The sequence below is a fragment of the Tamandua tetradactyla genome, chromosome X (assembly GCF_023851605.1).
Source record: "Tamandua tetradactyla isolate mTamTet1 chromosome X, mTamTet1.pri, whole genome shotgun sequence".
Taxonomy (NCBI): Eukaryota; Metazoa; Chordata; class Mammalia; order Pilosa; family Myrmecophagidae; genus Tamandua; species Tamandua tetradactyla.
In genome coordinates this window covers 164,768,952-164,786,903 of record NC_135353.1, presented here as the reverse complement: position 1 = coordinate 164,786,903, position 17,952 = coordinate 164,768,952, and the positions used below count along the sequence as shown (strand labels likewise).

At 43.0% G+C, this 17,952-nt stretch overlaps 1 protein-coding gene across 1 annotated transcript in view; it reads right to left on the bottom strand.

Moving 5' to 3' along the window:
- The window catches only part of MID1 (midline 1), a 349,759-nt gene extending 332,824 nt beyond the window's left edge, over positions 1-16,935 (bottom strand). The window contains exon 1 of the mRNA XM_077146131.1: positions 16,744-16,935. The gene's annotated coding sequence lies outside the window, so the exon portion shown is untranslated. The remainder of the gene's footprint in view (positions 1-16,743) is intronic.
- Between the last annotated feature and the right edge of the window lie 1,017 nt (positions 16,936-17,952).

Here is a 17,952-nt window from a genome sequence, read left to right as displayed (position 1 = left end):
TCTCGACTCTGTTTGAAATCTCTCAGCCACTGACACTTTATTTTGTCTCATTTCTCTCTGCCCCTTTTTGATCAAGAAGGCTTTTTCAGTCTCTTGATGCTGAGTCCCAGCTCATTCTAGGATTTCTGTCCCAAACTGCCAGAGAGGTTTACACCCCTGGGAGTCATGTCCCACATAGAGAGGGGAAGGGTGGTGAGTTTGCTTGCCATGTTGGCTGAGAGAGAGAGGCCACATCTGAGCAACAAAAGAGGTTCTCTGGGGGTGACTCTTAGGCCTAAGTTTAAGTAGACTTAGCCTATCCTTTGCGGGGATAAGTTTCATATGAACAAACCCCAAGATTGAGGGCTTGGGTCATTGATTTGGTTGTCCCCACAGTTTGCGAGAGTATCGGGAGTTCTCCAAATGGGGAAGGGGAATTTTCCCCCTTTTTCCCCATTCCCTCAAGGGAACTTTGCAAATACTTTTTAAGTCACTGTTCAAATCACTCTGGGATTTACCAGGGCATTCAGAGTCATTATTTCTGATGTTCAACAGATTGTAGCTTTCTTCATCCATGCTTAATATAAGTTATGTTTCTGAAGAAAATTTTTGGTTTGTACTTTTTCTTAGCACCTATTTAATTTTTTTTTTTTTTTTTTTTTTTTTAGCAAACTGTTATTTTCTTGAATGCATGTGTGAAAGGAACTCTAAATTGACCTTCAGGTCCTGGATCACAAAATGACTTCTGGCAAAGGAGTCATTTCTGGCACACAAGGTGGTCACACTATGCTGACCCGATCAGACTTCAGGAATTTGCAGCTTGGAGAATGAGACTCACAGGAAATAGGATAAGAAAAAGAGGGCTCAGTTCTGACCAGTCCTTTTGGACAAGTTTCCTTCTGCCACGATGTTCCAATAAGCCACTAGAACAGAACTCGCTTGACAACAGTCATTTCCCTTTTATGGGGGGGGGTATAAATTCCCAATACTCGTCCCCCCCCACAGCCAACGCCTTGAAACACATGCTTTGACTTCGTGTTTCCCAATTCAGGAATTGAAATACTTTAATAAACCTTTTAAAAATTTGCCGTAGCCATTCTATTGACCCAAGAAATGAGTTCCCATAACCTAATGAATATTTGTTGAACAAAGGAGTGAATTTTGTTTTACATTAGAGTTGTTTGGTTCTCCACTAAAGACTATACTTTAAGGTCAGAGAAGATGTGAGTTTTAGTCGTTCTGACTTCCTGAAAATGTTCTCACTGTCCCCAAGTATCCAGCCAACTTCTGTGAACACTATAGACTCAGGAAAATTGTTTAACGAACAATGACACTAACACCTAAATTCATCTTTGGTGCTGTTGGGTAAAGCCCACATAATTTTACTATGGGCATTATTTCCATGTGCCTGTGCACAAAAACTAATGTAATATGTGCCATTTTGAATTTCATTTACTGAACCTCCGCACCAACACAATGAACTGGAGAGCATGTTTGGAGGGGCTGGCATGGGATCAAAAGTACCTGTGGCAGAGGTTTCAGAAGGGTCACTCATGAACCAGGGAAGGAGAAAGGGGGAAATGGATAGCCAGCCAGATGAGCTGGTGGGCCCTAACTTCCACTGCACTTCTTCTAGTCAAGAAACACAATTGCGCACGAGATGACCCAAAATCTGGCAGTAGGGACAGCCCAAGCTCTTTGATGTTGTTTTTCTGCCTTGTTGGTTATTCTGTGAGATTGAGAGTAACTGACATTCCCATGGAAAGCTATTATGATAAATGAGCACATGAAGGATTACGTTCGTGTGAAAGGAAAAACACATCCGTGCTCAATCAAGGATTTAAGATAACAGTGTAGAAGATCCGTGCTCTTAATTTTCATGTAGCCCATTTGAAGGACTGGAGATTCTAAGTGTTTTGGGCAGTGGTCTTTGTTACAGAACATTACAGAGGGACACAATTTACTTTTCAGTAAAACAAGTAAATATTCATTGTTTAAACTTTGAAATCTAAGAGGAGAAAGAGGTCAAAGTAAGTGTCTGCGTCAATGGGGTCCTTCTGGAAAACTCCCACAATTATTGATAACCTTAGGATGACTTCAGCATGGGGCTTTTTTCCATTAGGAATGAAGAACACTTCCTTGAGAGTGTCTGGATGAGGAAAGAGCTGCTGATTTCTATCATTCAATCATGGTACTATTTTCGCATGTTTAGGGAAATAGGATTTTGCCTTCGATTAGGGTTTGTTCCCTCTTGAAATATAACTTCAGGACATGTATATTTCTAAAATGACTAACATGTTTCTGATCCAAGGGGAAACACAAAACCAAACTGAGTCACACATTGTCTTCCAAACAAATTTTAGCTTTGCGTTGAATTTGTTCAAGCATTTAACAGAGAATTTGTCTCCAGGCAAAACTCTTCAAAGCTAATTTTGAGCTAACATATGTTACAATGGTTGCCGGCAACCACTGAATATTTTAGTAGCATTAGTTCAAATGTATTTGAGAAATATTTTTACACGCAAAGCTTCGGGCCAATCTCATCTTGAAAAGATACTTTGAAGACACCAAGCTGTACACTGTGAACTAAATGGACAGGGTGATCAAAAATGAATGTCCATATTCAACTTTGTCAGGTCATTGACTCAACATGCTGCCAATTCTTTTCCTTAGTTATATTAACAAAGAGATCCCAGGGCCTAAGTCCAAAGACTTCTAAAGAAAGTCTAAACAATTATGAGTGACCTGGAGTAAAAACAGTATTAATCAACAAATCCAAAAGCCTTTTGGTGGGCACCCTCCCCCCGAGAGGTGATGTGTTTTGCAGGATTTGACCTTCATAGTTTCCATGTTTATCAAGTTGATAAAACAACCTCTCAAGGAGGTTGGAGGGGATGATATGAGCCAGCGTTGATTGGGTGCTCAGCTAGCAAAGAACTTGGCAAAGACTCTAAATCAGTCCCAAGTGGCTCAACAAGTTTGTCCTCCTAAATTCTACCCTGCTCTGTGTGTCCTTACAGGGCATTAAGTAGCTAGTGATGGTGGCCATGGCCTGCTGAGGGTACTGAAAACAAGGTTTGCTCTTCTTTTCCCTACGCTTTCTTAGCTGAAATAGGAAGTAGCACACACATGCATGTGCGCGCGCACGCACACACACACACACACACACACAGATGCTTTATTTTGGTTTATTTATGGAAGGAAAATTTGCATCATGTGTACACACACACCTGTGTGTGCGTGTATGTGTGTGTGTGTATGTGAGAGAGAGAGATTGGAGGGACTATAGAAGATATTTGAAGACCACCCATCTATATTTACAGCTAATTAAGTGAAGTTAATTTGAACTGCAATTTATTTCGTATATTTGTGACTCAAGGAATGCTACATTCTTTTTCTTAAACACTAGGTTGTAGTTGTTACATTTACTGCAAGGACTTCAAATGCCTCCATAGAATTCTTTTCCTGTCCACGCAGTCACTAGACAGTGGGTGTCCTTTGTCCCCATCCCCTCAATTGCCTCCCTCTGGTATATACTCTTTTCCTCCCTTCTGTTTGCCTAAGTGCAATAGTTGAGAGAAGAAGGAACAAATAGATGTTAAGTGTGAAGAAATCCTTACACCCGAACATTTCCACCTTTGTTCTTTCTGGGCTCTCAGAATTTCCCAATTAGGTCTTGTCTTAATCCTCTGGCAGATTCCAAGCTCTCACAAAATCCTCAAGCTAGCATTATCCAATATTCTCCCCTTGGGAAAACCATGGTCGACTCTGGCCTCCATGCAGTTCTGGGACCCAAGGAGGAGCCATATTTTAATGGGATCCCCTGATAGCACTCCTGGGGTGGCCTGGTTTGTAGCATTCTACTGGTTCCAGGACCCTGTGGGTACACACGTGTCCCTCTAAGCCTTTTTCATCAGTGGGTCAAGGAAAGTCGTTTTATCATTCAGTATAGTGATACCAATCTTTCTCAAACCTGGACCATAACTGATGGTTTTCTTTCTTTCCTACAGGTAGAGCCTTTGTTTTGTGGCTCTCGTTTTTGTAAGCAGTCCATCAGTTTCAAGCCCTTACTTACCACAAAAGTAAGATAAAATCGCCCTCCAAGGGGCTCTGGAATACAGCCAATCCGTGGGAATGAAAGTGATAGGCCCTGCCGCCCTGCAGCATGTATGCACTGGAACGTGCACAGCCCGGAGGGCAAACACATTGCCCAGCACCTTGCCAGGTGAGGTAAGTATGCAGAGAAAGAAATCACCAACCCTTGCAGGGTCGGTGAGCAAAAAGCAGCAGGCAGACTGTCTCATATTCGGTAATTGGAAATGCAAAGTCTCTTTTGACCTAATAAGCTAATATAAACCCAAGCTTCATATAGCCCCCAAAGACAATGAATTCCACAGCAGGACAGGGTGCTTTAGTCATAATGTCATCCCTGGAAAAACTTGGGAAACTAGAAAATAGGATCTTTATCATTTTTGTGTACTTAAAGGGCCAATTATCTATTAAAATGTAAAGAATGACCTTTTCAGAGAAACATTAAAAGAGTCTTTGAAAATAGTCAGTAGATTCCAGAGATTCACGTCATGAAGAAACAGACCATCTTAAGGAACACATGAACAATAAAAGCAAGCAGATGTTTGCAGTCTAACCAGTCCCCTAATGGAGCCGCCATGGCACTGCATCAAAGCCAAGTCTGCCATCTTCGGAATCACCCACTGGAGTTTTAAATACAGCTGCTGGACTTTGAGTCGACAACTGGTAGGCTTTCCCCACCACCAGCCCCATTCCCTACTGCAGGTGAGACCTAATAATTAACTCTTAACGTACCGCATCAAACCCATCTCCTGAAACGGGCCTTGGAATGTGTGATTGACTGTAAGATCTGAACTGGCCATAAAAACGATTCCCTGGGTTTCTGGATTACAAACATAGGTTACCCTGGGCAAAATCACAGTAAAAAGAAATGAGCAAGCTCAAACCCACAAGCGACTGGATTTGGAATTTTATGTAGAGGCTCCAAGCCCGGCAGTTAGTAAATTGAGCGGTGGGTACTTCTGTAAAGCTTGACGGTGGAAACGGGCTCGCATACGTCACCCTCTTCCACCATCTCCCCCTTCAGAAGTTCAAAGAGAACACTGCTGCTTCAGTAAATGACTCCTGGGAGGATGGAAGGCACTGGGGACTAACTCTGTTTAGACTGCCAAGATATCATTCGCTGCCCTGGAATAATCATTCACAGTGTCAGAAATAGTCACCTTCCCTCTGGAGCACCTCACTGCTTAGAAGCCCAGAGTCCCATCACACAAGCCGAGGAGAATAAGGACATTTAAGAAGCAAATTGTTTCAATTCCCTGTGCCTGCCCACGCAAAAACCAAAAACAAACAAAAAACAGCAAATTGCATTCGCACCACTGCTGCAGAACAGCGCCACTTACAAAGATTAGACAAACCCTGTCATCCTCGGGGGTCGCTTTCGCTCGAATGAAGCCCACGAGGACATGACTTCACAGCCAGTTCCTGGGACCCGCCACCTGCCGCCCTTTCCCTCCTGTGGCCTGACAGTGCCCCTTCACCTCAGCCTCGCTTTCTCCTCATTCCCTTCTATTTATCCACCTGCATTTCTGTGCCGTCTAATCCTCCTTTCACCAAGAGAACAATCTCTTCCGGGCACCCATCAATTTAAGCACAATGCCTCCCTTTTTTTTTTGGTCTCATTTCATATTTCTTGATATTTTTAGTATCTAATGCTGGTTTGAAAGGATTATGTGCCTTAGAAAAGCCAGGTTTTAATCCTGATCCATCTGGTGGAGACAGCTGTTTCTTTTAATCCCTATTCAGCACTGCAGGTTGGAAATGTGATTAGGTTATCTCCACGGAGATGTGCCTCACCCAACTGTGGGTATTAACATTTCGTTAGAGGGAGATGTGACCCCTCCCATTCCAGGTGGGTCTTGATTAGTTTACTGGAGTCTTTTAAAAGAGGAAACATTTTGGAAAAAGCCATGAGAACCATGAGAACACACTCATCCGGAGATATTTGGAGATGAAGAAGGAAAATGCCCCTGGAGGAGCTTCATGAAACAAGAAGCCTGGAGAGAAAGCTAGCAGATGTCACCATGTTCGCCGTGTGCCTTTCTGGTTGAAAGAGAAACCCTGAATGTCATCGGCTGTTCTTGAGTGAAGGTGACCTCCTACTGGTGCCTTAATTTGGATCTTTTTTATAGACTTGCTTAAATTGGGACACTTTCATGGTCTTTAAACTGTAACCTTGCAACTTAATAAATTCCCCCTCATAAAAGCCATTCGTTTCTGGTATATCACATTCCAGCAGCTAGCAAACTAGAATGTGTCTCTTCATTTTTTACTTCTTTATTTCCCTTTTTCTCCTTTGCTTTCACAATCATTTTCTCTCAAGTCTCTCTCTCTCTCTCTCTCGTCTCAATATTTTCTAACAATTCAAGGCTTGCCCCTTCCTTCCTTGATCCCTTACTTCTCCACCTGATTGTTTGCTGGCCTTTTCTTTATATATGGGGGTGGGGGGGCGGGGGGAGGAGGCTTGGCTAGGGAAGGGGAAAGTAATTTTTTGTTGCTTTGGGACCTCCCTACCCCAGGAAAATCTCCTCTTCTTGTTTTTCCCATTGCTCCCTTTCTCTTTCCCCTCCTCTAACATCTTCCGCTTGCCTTTCTTTTTTCCTCTGCCATCTTTGGAGTTCCACTTGTATTATGTTTGGTCTTAAAAATGATGACATTTTCCTTTCTTAAATCTCTCCTCACAACTCTGAAAAAAATCAGTTATCAATGGTAAAACTTACCTGCCTCAATATAGGGGAATTTCCAACTGATGTGTACATTTGTATACCTGTAATATTCATAGAAATGCACACTGACACATATAGCGCTGCTTTATCATTGCTAGTGGATCTATTAGATAAAACAAAAACTGGTTGTACTGACACTTAATACTGGTAAAAATCTACTGCAACTATGAAAGCCCTGAAAAGGTCTTGGTAGCAGTGATAAAAATGAATTTTATGATCAAATATAACATTATACCTGTTTCATTGGAATTTCTAGCATTGTATATTAAAATCTAAATCTAACTTTGAAACTCCTGCTCAACAGCAATAAATGATATACAACACACACACACACACACACACACACACACACACTCCTTTTATTTTCTCCACAGAAACCAGTAGGTCGTTTATATATAAACTTTTCTATAATCTAAAACTCATATATTTACTTATCCTACCAAAATACAGCCTGGAGTAAGCAGAGAAACAAGCGGACAAGTATATATATATTATATATATAATAGGCTACTTGAGAGATAAGACGGAACTGATTTATTAGCTAATTTATGACCCACGGTCTGTTGGCAGAGGCCACCCTCCTCCCCAGTTTCAATCTTTCTGATCCGATCGACAGACCAGAAGGCCTGATAGCGTGCAAGGCTCACATCTTTATCTCTGCAAGGGCTTTATGAGGGGCCTGGAAACAGAAGTTCTTGCCAGTTTTTCATTCATTGCAATGTCTGATGTGCTTTCTCTTTGCTGTGATCTTTACTCTGGGTCATTCTACCAGATTCTTTCATTATCTTCAAGCTATTGAGATGATTTATTGGCAAGTAACTATGGGCAAAGCAAACCCATTCCCTGGCTTGACACTACCCAGCTCTGGCTTCCTTCTATTACACCATGACTCTTAAAACAGACGGGATTGAAGCAACTCTTTCTGCATATGTTAATCGGAAGTTTCACGGAATACTTTCGCTTTGAACTCAGCAAAGCTACAGCCAAGCAGATCTTTATGAAGTGAAAATGGCTGCCCCCTCTCACCCCAGGAAATGCAATTTATATTTAGAATTGCCTTTTTAAACTTCCCTTATATCTTGAAATGCATTTGCACCAAAATAGAGCAGAGCCAGCAAGAGAGAGAGAGAGAGAGAGAGAGAGAGAGAGAGAGAGAGAGAGAGAGAGAGAGAGAGAGAGAGAGAGAAAGAAAATGAATGCTGAAAGGTAGTGGGAAGAGAAAAACCTGCCTACCACTTCTACTTCAGATAAGGGCTCCCACTCCACTTCCTTCTCGACCTCTCCCACACACCGAAATCACAGCCTGGGTGGATTACCGTAAAATCTCAATGATCCAGATTGGGAATCAACACGAGCGAATTATCTGAAAGCTGATACAAATGTTTCAAAACCTTTCACCCAAACGTTTCACAGGTAAAATGACAAAATGGAATGCCTCCCACTCTTTCCCACATGTTTTTCTAGGTAAAAATAAGTGTCTGTTGCTGATAAATGTTTGGAAAAATAACCGAATGGGGTCTTGATGGGAAATGTAGTCACTTTAATAATTCAGCGAGAGAGAAATGTGGTTTTAGACACATAGATTCAATCATATGTATACAGTTTGACTCTAAAATAGACTTAAAGGCGCATGCCAAAAATTGTGAAGGAAGAATTTCCGTGGCGACCTGAATCCCCACAATGTCAGGACACCTGCAGGGAAGGAAGCTAATACCTGGATTCCACAGGGATTAACCCCCTCCTTCTCCTCCTCACCTGACCATCCACAGGTTTTCCTAACCCTGGGACACAGCTTTCATGGCCCAATGCCTCCTTTTAATGAGAGAATATTTGGAAGCCAGAAAGGAATTCGCCGAGGTCACTGGAGGGCAGTGGAATTCCACACGCCATGTGAGATGCTCTCACTGAACTGCTGCTGGCAGAACAGAACGGCAAAACCTTCACCCACAGCCTACTGGGAGTGTGAGGTCACGAGAGTGTGCTCATCTGTTAGTGCAAATTCTTGGGTTACATTTTCCTAAATCCTATAGTCCTCTTACAAGTGATAAGGGATCTCAGCCGAGTCGAGCAGTGTGGCTTGTTCCTTAATCCAGGTTGGGGGAGGGGGACGAGGGGGTTGGGGAGATGAAATCGAAGGAATTCACCAGGCCCCTGAAGTGAACAGCCACCCTGCACATTCTCAACAAGGAGGAAACTGCACTTAGGTAACCTGACAGAGTCATGAGCTCTTGTTACGACCCTCAAACACCACCCACCCACCCCAAAGGAAGTTACTGAACATAGCTCTTCTCCCTCAACGCTGCTGCACTGCGGACTGTGGGCATTGACAGTCCTAAGTGATGTTTGGAGGACGCTTGACCATATAGGAAGTGATTTTCATTTATGAAGACATCATTCAACTGTTCCAACAACTCTGTGAGACGGATGTTAATGGGCTCAGTTTTTTAAAGATGGGGAAACTGAGGCTCAGAGAAACTTAGCATCATATAGTTTATAAATGGGTGAGTTGGGATTTGAACCCATACCAAGACTTGGAGCCCCCGAACTCGTGCATTTTCCTTTCCACCAGGCTACAAATGTTCATGATTCCTCTCTGTTCCTACAAATCAGGCCAACTTTCACTGTTTCCGACATCACTAAGTGGCACCGCTGTCCCTCTGGTTATGCGAACCAAATTCCTGGGAGTCTGTCATGACCCCTCCTCGTCCTGAACCCCCTCCCAGGCCCCATCCATCACTCATTTCTGTCACGAGAACCTTGAAATGTAGCTGGAACCCATCTACTTCTCTTCCTCTCTCCCACTATGATATTAGCACATCTACCATCATCTTTTCCCTGGACCTTTCTCCTAGACTCCTGTTTGGTCCACCCATGTCCATTCTGATGCTCCTCTGGTGCATTTTCCAGGCTGTTGCCAAAGTGGCCTTTCTGAAAGACAAACTCCCTAATATTGTCTGGCCATTTCTGACCCTCTCCAAATTCACTGATGCGCATCCTTCCTGCTAACACCCATCTCAGGCAAACCTTTCTCGGGTAAACTTTCTCTAATTTCCCTCCCTGATTAGCTAATCCTCCTAGTGCAATCTCATGGCAGATGCACTCTTACTCTTACTTGGTGTGATATTTGATCAACATTTGTCTCCCCCACTAGACTGTTACCTACGTAAGTGCAGGTTCCCGTGTAAAAGCCCTAGGATGCAGGGTGACGTATGGTTCAGAACAAGCCCTTGGAAAATACTGTTGAATGAAGGATGAGGTTTTCTTCTTGTTTTTCTCCTCTTCCTGTCCTTCCCTCCATTCCCACAACTTTGTCCCTATCCCATTCCTTATCTCATCCTCATGGGATCTTGCTCTCATATTTACTTGGTCTTAATTCGAAAGACATTCATGCCAAAGCAGTAAATATGGCAATTCCCGGTATCATTCTCCCTGAAACCAATTCAATTCTAATAGGATGTTCTTGATGCCTTAAAAGACCACAGGATCATTTTCTCATGTTGAGATTCTAGGCATCACAGATGGGTGGCGGAAATAAATCCCATTTGAAGAGTTCTAGGGGAAAATTCTTTCCCAATTTAACTTAGCTCATATTGGGATGTAGGGGATACTTATTGCTGCTCAGGTGTTGGTCGCATTATAATTGCAGTTGTCCACCCATGAGCCTTCTCGCTCATAGCAGTTCACATTGTCACTTCAATTGATTTATATGTATTATTTGAAACAAGCGTCGCCTATTAGGAGAATAAAAAGCACACACTGACAAAGCTGTGCAAAAAATTGGGAAGGAGGAAGGGTTTCTGTTGTGGGTGGGGGGAGGTGCTGAGAGAAAGAGATTGATTGATTGATTGATTGAGAGTCTCTCAGGGCCCAGGTGGGACTGGCTGAAAGTTGTCCGGATAGATACCCAGAAGACCTACGGCAGGCCCAGGTGTGCTGGTTCTCACTGCCTTTGCAGACGGGCTTTGGCAGTGTTACACAAGTAGCTCACTGAGAAGCGCAGTCACTCAGAGGACATTCTCGGGGGTAAGACAGATGGGGGAGCTGCCTTTCATTCACAGGACCTTGTGAGGAAGGAATATGGGCCTGACTGTTACCTTCTAGAAGTAAAACTCAGAGGCAGTAGAGAAGGTCTTTTTTTTAAGACATGCTGAATTCTGGCCCGAAGCTTGATGACTTGGTACAGAAAAGCACTAGCATTGGCCACTCTCAGTTGGAAAGTGATTTCGGAAAATCAGAACCTTAAAAAGTCCATTATCACCTCTGTTGTCCATTTTATGTATGGATGAGAGAAATAAATGCTTTAAAAAAATTCCTGTGTAAGCCTAAAAGAGTCATTTCAATAGATGTACATCAAACACTTGAGTGCTAAGAAAACACGGTGCTATAGTCTAATTGGGAACTTTTTTCTTTCCTTTTGTTGTATTCTATAATAGAGAGCATCTGAGATTCAGTGAAAATAAGTAAGAAATGGGGAGACGCTTGATCTACATTTTGATCAAGTCACTCTGCTTCCCCAAAACATCAGCACCATGCGGTCACTCCACAGCCAATGTCCTTCTGCATCTTAGAAGCCTTATCAGACTAAATGCTGATTTCCACTGGGTGGGGTGTGTTGGCTTGGGAATGGGAGAAAGTCAGAGGAGGCTGAGGGTAAGCTTTGGGACATACGTCCTGAGAGAGGTGCACTCTCAAGACCCCCCAAAAACCATTGCTATGAATGGAAGCCAGTGAGACGTTCTATTTGTTGTTAGTTAAACAAGCAGCTTTGATCAATGAATTTATCAGCCGTGTCCCTCTTGCCACTGCTGTTGGAAAAGCTGTCAAGCTGTCAAATGACTAAGCACAAAGTGAGGAATCTTTGTTTTGTTTATAAAACATTTCACTTTTGGGAAAACACCTTTAAAAGGGGAAACCTAAGTTTCCTAAGTTTGTGATAACATAGATTGCTCTGGAAGGAAGAAGCCTTTAGAACAAGGTCTCAAACACAGACATCTACAGGGATGAACAGGTAATACAAATATGCAAATAGAGCCTGGGAGAAGACTTTAGAGGGTAGATCATGCTTCACCAAAAGCCAAATTTTAAGTCACCAGTGGGCGAAATTAAATACGGGCTGAATTCAGCCCACAAGTCACCATGAGCATCTGCGTCTACTTCTTCAACCCAAATTGTTTGCTTGAAGACACCTAGTCCCTGCCCACCCATTTCAGGCCCAGCTCATCTTTACAGATTGATTTCCTGCTCAGCATTAGGTCAGGTGCTTTCTCATACATGACTATTGTTAATACTCATAACTGCCCAATGAAGTGCATATTTACGTTTCCATTGATGGATGAGGACATTGAATCTCAAAGAAGTTCAATATGACTTGGCAAAACTACCATCCAGTGCTTTGGAAGAAACTTGGGAACCAGTGTCGGTTCTTTGTTCCCTAACTGTGAGTCAAGTATATAAATTCGAGTGGTCCATTCTCTAGTAGTTTATATACTGCTTATTCCCCTAGGGCAACACGTGAAGAGTATGTCAGTACAGATCTAAATAACTGCACAATTAGATACTTGGGGATGGAGATGGGGGTGGATAATTTTAGTTTAAGTACCCAAGGCCTCTGTGACAGAACAAAACCTATAAATAAGGCAGCATTCTCTGGCTCAAGTTCTTTGACACAAATTCCAATTCTGTCACATGTTAAAACTCAAATGTCAAATTGAGGAGGTTCTGCTTAATTTCATTTCTATCTCAAGTTTAGCAAAGAGAAGAGCAACTCACAAGAGTGGAGTATATGTGCACATACTGCTAGAGCCATCCATCAGGCCGAGTCAGCTACGAAGTACCATGCGTGTCTGAGAATGCTATATTCTTCAAAGTGCCGCTATCCATTTTTATTTCCCTTTTAAGTAAAAAAATAAAATGAACTAAGCCCTTGGCATTACTATATAAATGAACTCATTTTTTCTGAAAGGTACCTTCACTGAAGATTCCCTTATATGTGACTGCAAGAAATTAATTAAAAAATGGAAATGTACTTTTACATTTAACTAGAAGTCCTAGCCCTGTCTATCACCTAACCAGCTGACCTTTCTTCAAATATAAATATATTTTAAATTGGTTTTGTGAATGCCCTAGACATTTGGAAAATCCTACTGGCACAAACCAGTTATTAAATTTGCAGTCCTTAATTCGAAGCTTTATATATGCAACCTTAGAAGTAATGGCAGCTGCTTTTGTCTGCTTCACAAGCATTGTTACTGAGACTTGTATCTTAATAATTTCCAGTGGTTACAAACCAGTAATAAGAAAAGCTCTCGAGTTACCCAGTACTCTGAAAATATGTCTTCTCCATGGGACACCCCAGGAACCCCTGGCAACCGAAGACAGTGGCTTTGCAAATAACACTAGCAAATGTAAGCAGGTATCATCTGCCTTTACAGTAGCTCTCTGCCATTTATAGAGGCTACGTAGAGACTGTCAGATGGCATCTTTACTCCTGTAAGCACATCAAGTTCACTGACATCTGTGTGCAACCGCACACGTGGGAACCATCTGATGGGTAAAAGCATGGCCATCCTGATCCATCTCTTACTCGATCACTGCCTACCACCCAGATGAGAAGGTCTGTCATAAAGAATGTCCCTCAGAATGGTCAGCCAAAAAATACATGGTCAAGTAACTCCACAGCAAACCATCCTGCACATGCCACACACATTCAGGTGATGAGATTTCTCTTTGCAGAAATGCTATCGGTTGCATGAGGACTTGGTTTAAATTCATCTGTCCCTTGAATATCCCTTTTTCCTCCATAGTGCTTAGCATAGGACTTCAAAAGGCACTCAATAAATATTTGCTGAATGAACGCAACAGGAATTAATAACACAGAATGGTTTTGAAAAGGTAATTGATCTCAAATGGCAGGCGGGCCAAGCCAGAGAAAGTTCACTGGGGATGGGAAAGCTGTGTACATATTTGATTGAGTGTCCCAGGAAAGACTTCGCATTTAAGAAATAACCTTTGAAACCGGGTTCTTTTATGTAATTGCTGCTGAACTAGGCCACGCGGTGGGGGAGGAGCCTGGCCACGCGCATCCTGATACGAGTTTGAGAAAGGGAAATATAAGCAATAACTGAATGCTAGAAAGGATCCCCGAGGAAACGCTTTGTGATCAGCCTTCCAGGAGGTCTTTAGTAATAGGACAACACACACACACACACACACACACACACACACACACACACACACTACAAAACACCTCTCTTTCAATTCTTTATGGAATAAAGGGGCCACCCTGAATGAGCCCCGAGGCCCCTGCCACCCTTGCGGGCTCATGGATGGCAGTACAGATGAGGGCGGTTTTCTTTTCACTGCGCCCCAAGGCCCAGGTGCACGCAGGGGTGGGGGATTTGGCCTTGCTGGCTCTGGGTCCTAGGCCTGAGTTGTCAAAAGCAGTGTCCTAACGTGCACACGTGGTGACAGGTATAGGGACCGCTCCTGGCTGTGCACTGCACGGGGGGGACACCAGGAGGCTGCGCGGTCGGAGGTGGCCCACGGTCGGGGGCTCGGCCCCGTTAAGCATCCCCGGAGGCCCCGGCGCCAAGGGCGATCTGCATCTGGGCACCGGCACAACCCGGCCGGGACCTGCTGGTGCTCGGCGCCGCCCCGTCGGGACGCCCTGGCCTAGAGAAGGGTATTCGGGACGATGGGCAGAAAGATGAGCCATGAAGTCCGTCTGCCGCGCCCCTCTCAGGCAGTCGCCAAACCCATCAGCGAACTCACACAGTAAGGCTCTGAGAAGACCTGCTTGCCTCGGTTTGGTTGTGTTTTTCCCAGCATTTTTCAATCTCCTTTAGCCAGGCCACCTAGTAACATCTTGCAGGTCTAAGGAGGCTGCCGAAAGGTTAAACCCTCCACAAAAACACAGGACCAGGGACTTGCAAAAAAAGTTAATGCAACCACAGCATCCAAACTTCTTTCCACTGGGGGACTAGGTCAGGCGCTGCAAAAGCTCCAAGAAGAAATCCTCCTGGAACTCTACTAAGGTCCGAGTGTTAAATGTACTAATCAATGCTATTTCCCCCAAATGAGCTGCCCAGGAACCAAGGATGAATGAATGGATTTGCAAGCGAGGTTCTCATTCCCCTGCAGAAATTCATATGCCCTGGCGGAGGAGAATTCATTCTAAACAGGAGAGTCAAAATCCTATGCGGATCCTCCCCCCTCCCCGCCCCTGTCCCCAGAGACTTATCTATCTTTCTAGTTACACATTCCCTTGGATGTTAAGGTCATCAGTGTAAAAGAACTGTGTACCTGTCACTGCGCAGGGAAACTGTGCGTGCTGAGCAGGCTTGGGCCCATCACATCAGCAGGCGAGACAACCTGTTCTCAAACACCTGTTATTAACCATATCTTTTAAACTAGCACTTTGTGTCTCCTGGGTGACTGACTCCCACTGAAATTAGCACAATATCAAGATCTCTATTTTTCTGAGCAGCACTTAGGAGATTGCGGGTTTTAAAATAATTGCACTGTCTCCTCTATTCTGCTGCTTGTGCTATTGAGAATTTTATTTACTAAGCATCTTATGCTGTATTGTACACACTGCTTTTCTATGTTTCATTCCCTATAGAGGTGAGCAGTTTTCATTTAAATCACACTCTTATGAATAGATATGCTTTTTTCAGACTCAAGGACCCTAAATAAAATTGGTCATAGTTTTCTGTTCTTAAGAATAGCCAGTTTCCAATTCCTATATTAAATCAATAGTCCTATTAGGGAATGGATTGTGCCTTGAAGCTTAGGAAAAAGGAATATTCTTTCAACTCTGCTTGTTTGCACTGATTAATTTTATTTAAATCTATTTAAGAAAAAAAAATCAGGATATCAGAAATCTGAAGTTGGGTCATCTCGTTGGGTCACTTGTTGCAACCGGTAGCACAGTCCTACTTCCCCAACTGTCAGGATTAAGTCGCTGAGCGTGATGGGTAATGACAATGTTTCTTTGATAGGTGAGCAGTCAAAGCATTCAAAACAATTATCCCAGCTAACCCAATTAAGAAAACCACTGTGCATAAAGAAATTAAAATGCAAAATTGTATTTGGCTCCAAATCACCCTTGACAGTTCTAGAAGATCAACTTTCTTTTCAAAAGTTTTACCTATGCCCCAGGACTGTTCCCAAGTAGAATGAAAATTCCCTTGCAAGTCTGTTAAACACTTTCACATTTCTATGTTCAATTACATTCAGATCGAGAATTTGAATGCATAGAGAATACAGCAAAATTTTAATGCAATCAACACCAGCACCTTTGACACAAAGCGCATACACACACAGGTATCTCTCTATCTATATATAGAGGAGGACACATGCGACTTGTTGGAATGCAAAAGTAAGCCTCTTTATGTTGATTAGAACAAAGAGCACAGCTCGGCTTTTTTCTTTCCTAAGTGTCTCAGAAGGTGTCCTTTATTACACGTGCAGGATGCAGGAATTTTGCTGCTGCATGAATGAAAAATGAGACCTTCGGACTGCCTTCTAAGTGACAAATTACACTTTGTAGAGTATTGCATTGCCTGTGGTTTTAAGAACCCCACTTCAGATTTACTATTACTTCCGTTGGGACTCTGCCTTCCATGCAAAGCACCCCAAGGCTCATTTCCACTGTTTCAGAGTGCAACAAAGATGAGAAACTTTGTTCATTGCGATGATATATAAAGAACTTCCTAATAAAAACACTCTCTGCCATGTCTAAGGTGCTAAGATTACTGCCTCTGTGGACTCTTGGTGAGCAAAACAGCAGGAACAGTTGTCTCGGGGAATTTGCAAAGCTTTCTATCTGTTCAGGAACAAGCCGTGGGCTTAGAGGCCGAGCAGCGCCTCTCACTGCTTCCTGGGTGAGGGCAGTGAGACGTACCTCTTAGTCGGCTCGAGCAGAGAGAAATCAATCGTTAAGACTCACCGGCTTCCCCATTTTTCCCAGGATGGGGTTTTTGTTCCTCAACTGTGATCTGGAAGAAGCAAACCTGTCCGTCCTCCAAGCAGGCTGGTCTGGGACGAGGGTTGGGCGGGCTCTTTGCCTCGGATCAGCTGAAAGGCCCCGGCGTTCAGGAAGCAGTGCTCTGTCCAGCTCACGATCACTCCCCTCCTCCGGGGTGTGTGCTTACAGGCTTCTCAGCCGGCGCCAAAATCCGCCAAACTCAGGTCAGCCTAACAGGTTTCCTTATATAGGTAAACAGGAATTGCATTCCTGGTAGAAAGAAGTTAACCCGGACTCCCAGTAACCTGGTTAACTCTACACACGCCAGAACGGCTCGGAGTCAATCTGCCTGCATAGGGTTTGGTTACGGTACAAAGGGATTTGTGCAATTTAATTAAAATCATCTTTTTCCTGGCAGTCTGAAATGTTGGCCCTTCTAGCGCAATTGTGAGTCAATAGCTAGTGTGTTATAGCAAGGCTATGACCAACCTTATATTATCCAAAGACATTGTAGGGAGAAAAACCAAAGCATAAGATGTTCTAATTTGTCTTTGATGTTTTCAAAACCAGGGCAACTGCTCTTGAAATTATTTTCAAAGAAGTGAATCACAGTACACGTGATAGGAAGAGAAATGTGAATAAACTTCAATCGAATACGCATCGAATGCCTTATCTGAGCATAGTAACTAATAGTTTTTCAACTTTCCCAGGCCATTAGTAGGTAATGCAATTTGATCATTTTGCATTTTACTCCCTTTACAATTCAGTAATTGCGACTGGAGTTTTTGATGGGTGAAATGACAGATAATGACGTCTATTCCCGGAATAACTCCCTTGAGCCCACATACTGAAGTGTTATTTGATGGTTTCAGGAAAGAACTCTAGGACTTCTGAATTTGCATAATTATATGAAAAAAACTTTAAACAACTTCCCAGATTTAAGAAGATAAGAAAATGCACCATTAAAAGAACTCTGTGGAAGGTCTAGGTCTGGGGGCAAAACATAGTTTTGTAATAGAAGTAGCATTTCAATTGTTTAATAATTCACTCTTTCACCTACATTTAGCTCCCACTTCATAGCAGTAATAATTCTTTTCAATTCTAACCAATTTCATTGAAATTCTAATATGAAGTAGAGACTCGAGACTTTCCTATGTATTTGAAATGAAGACTACCTCCAATTAAGACATA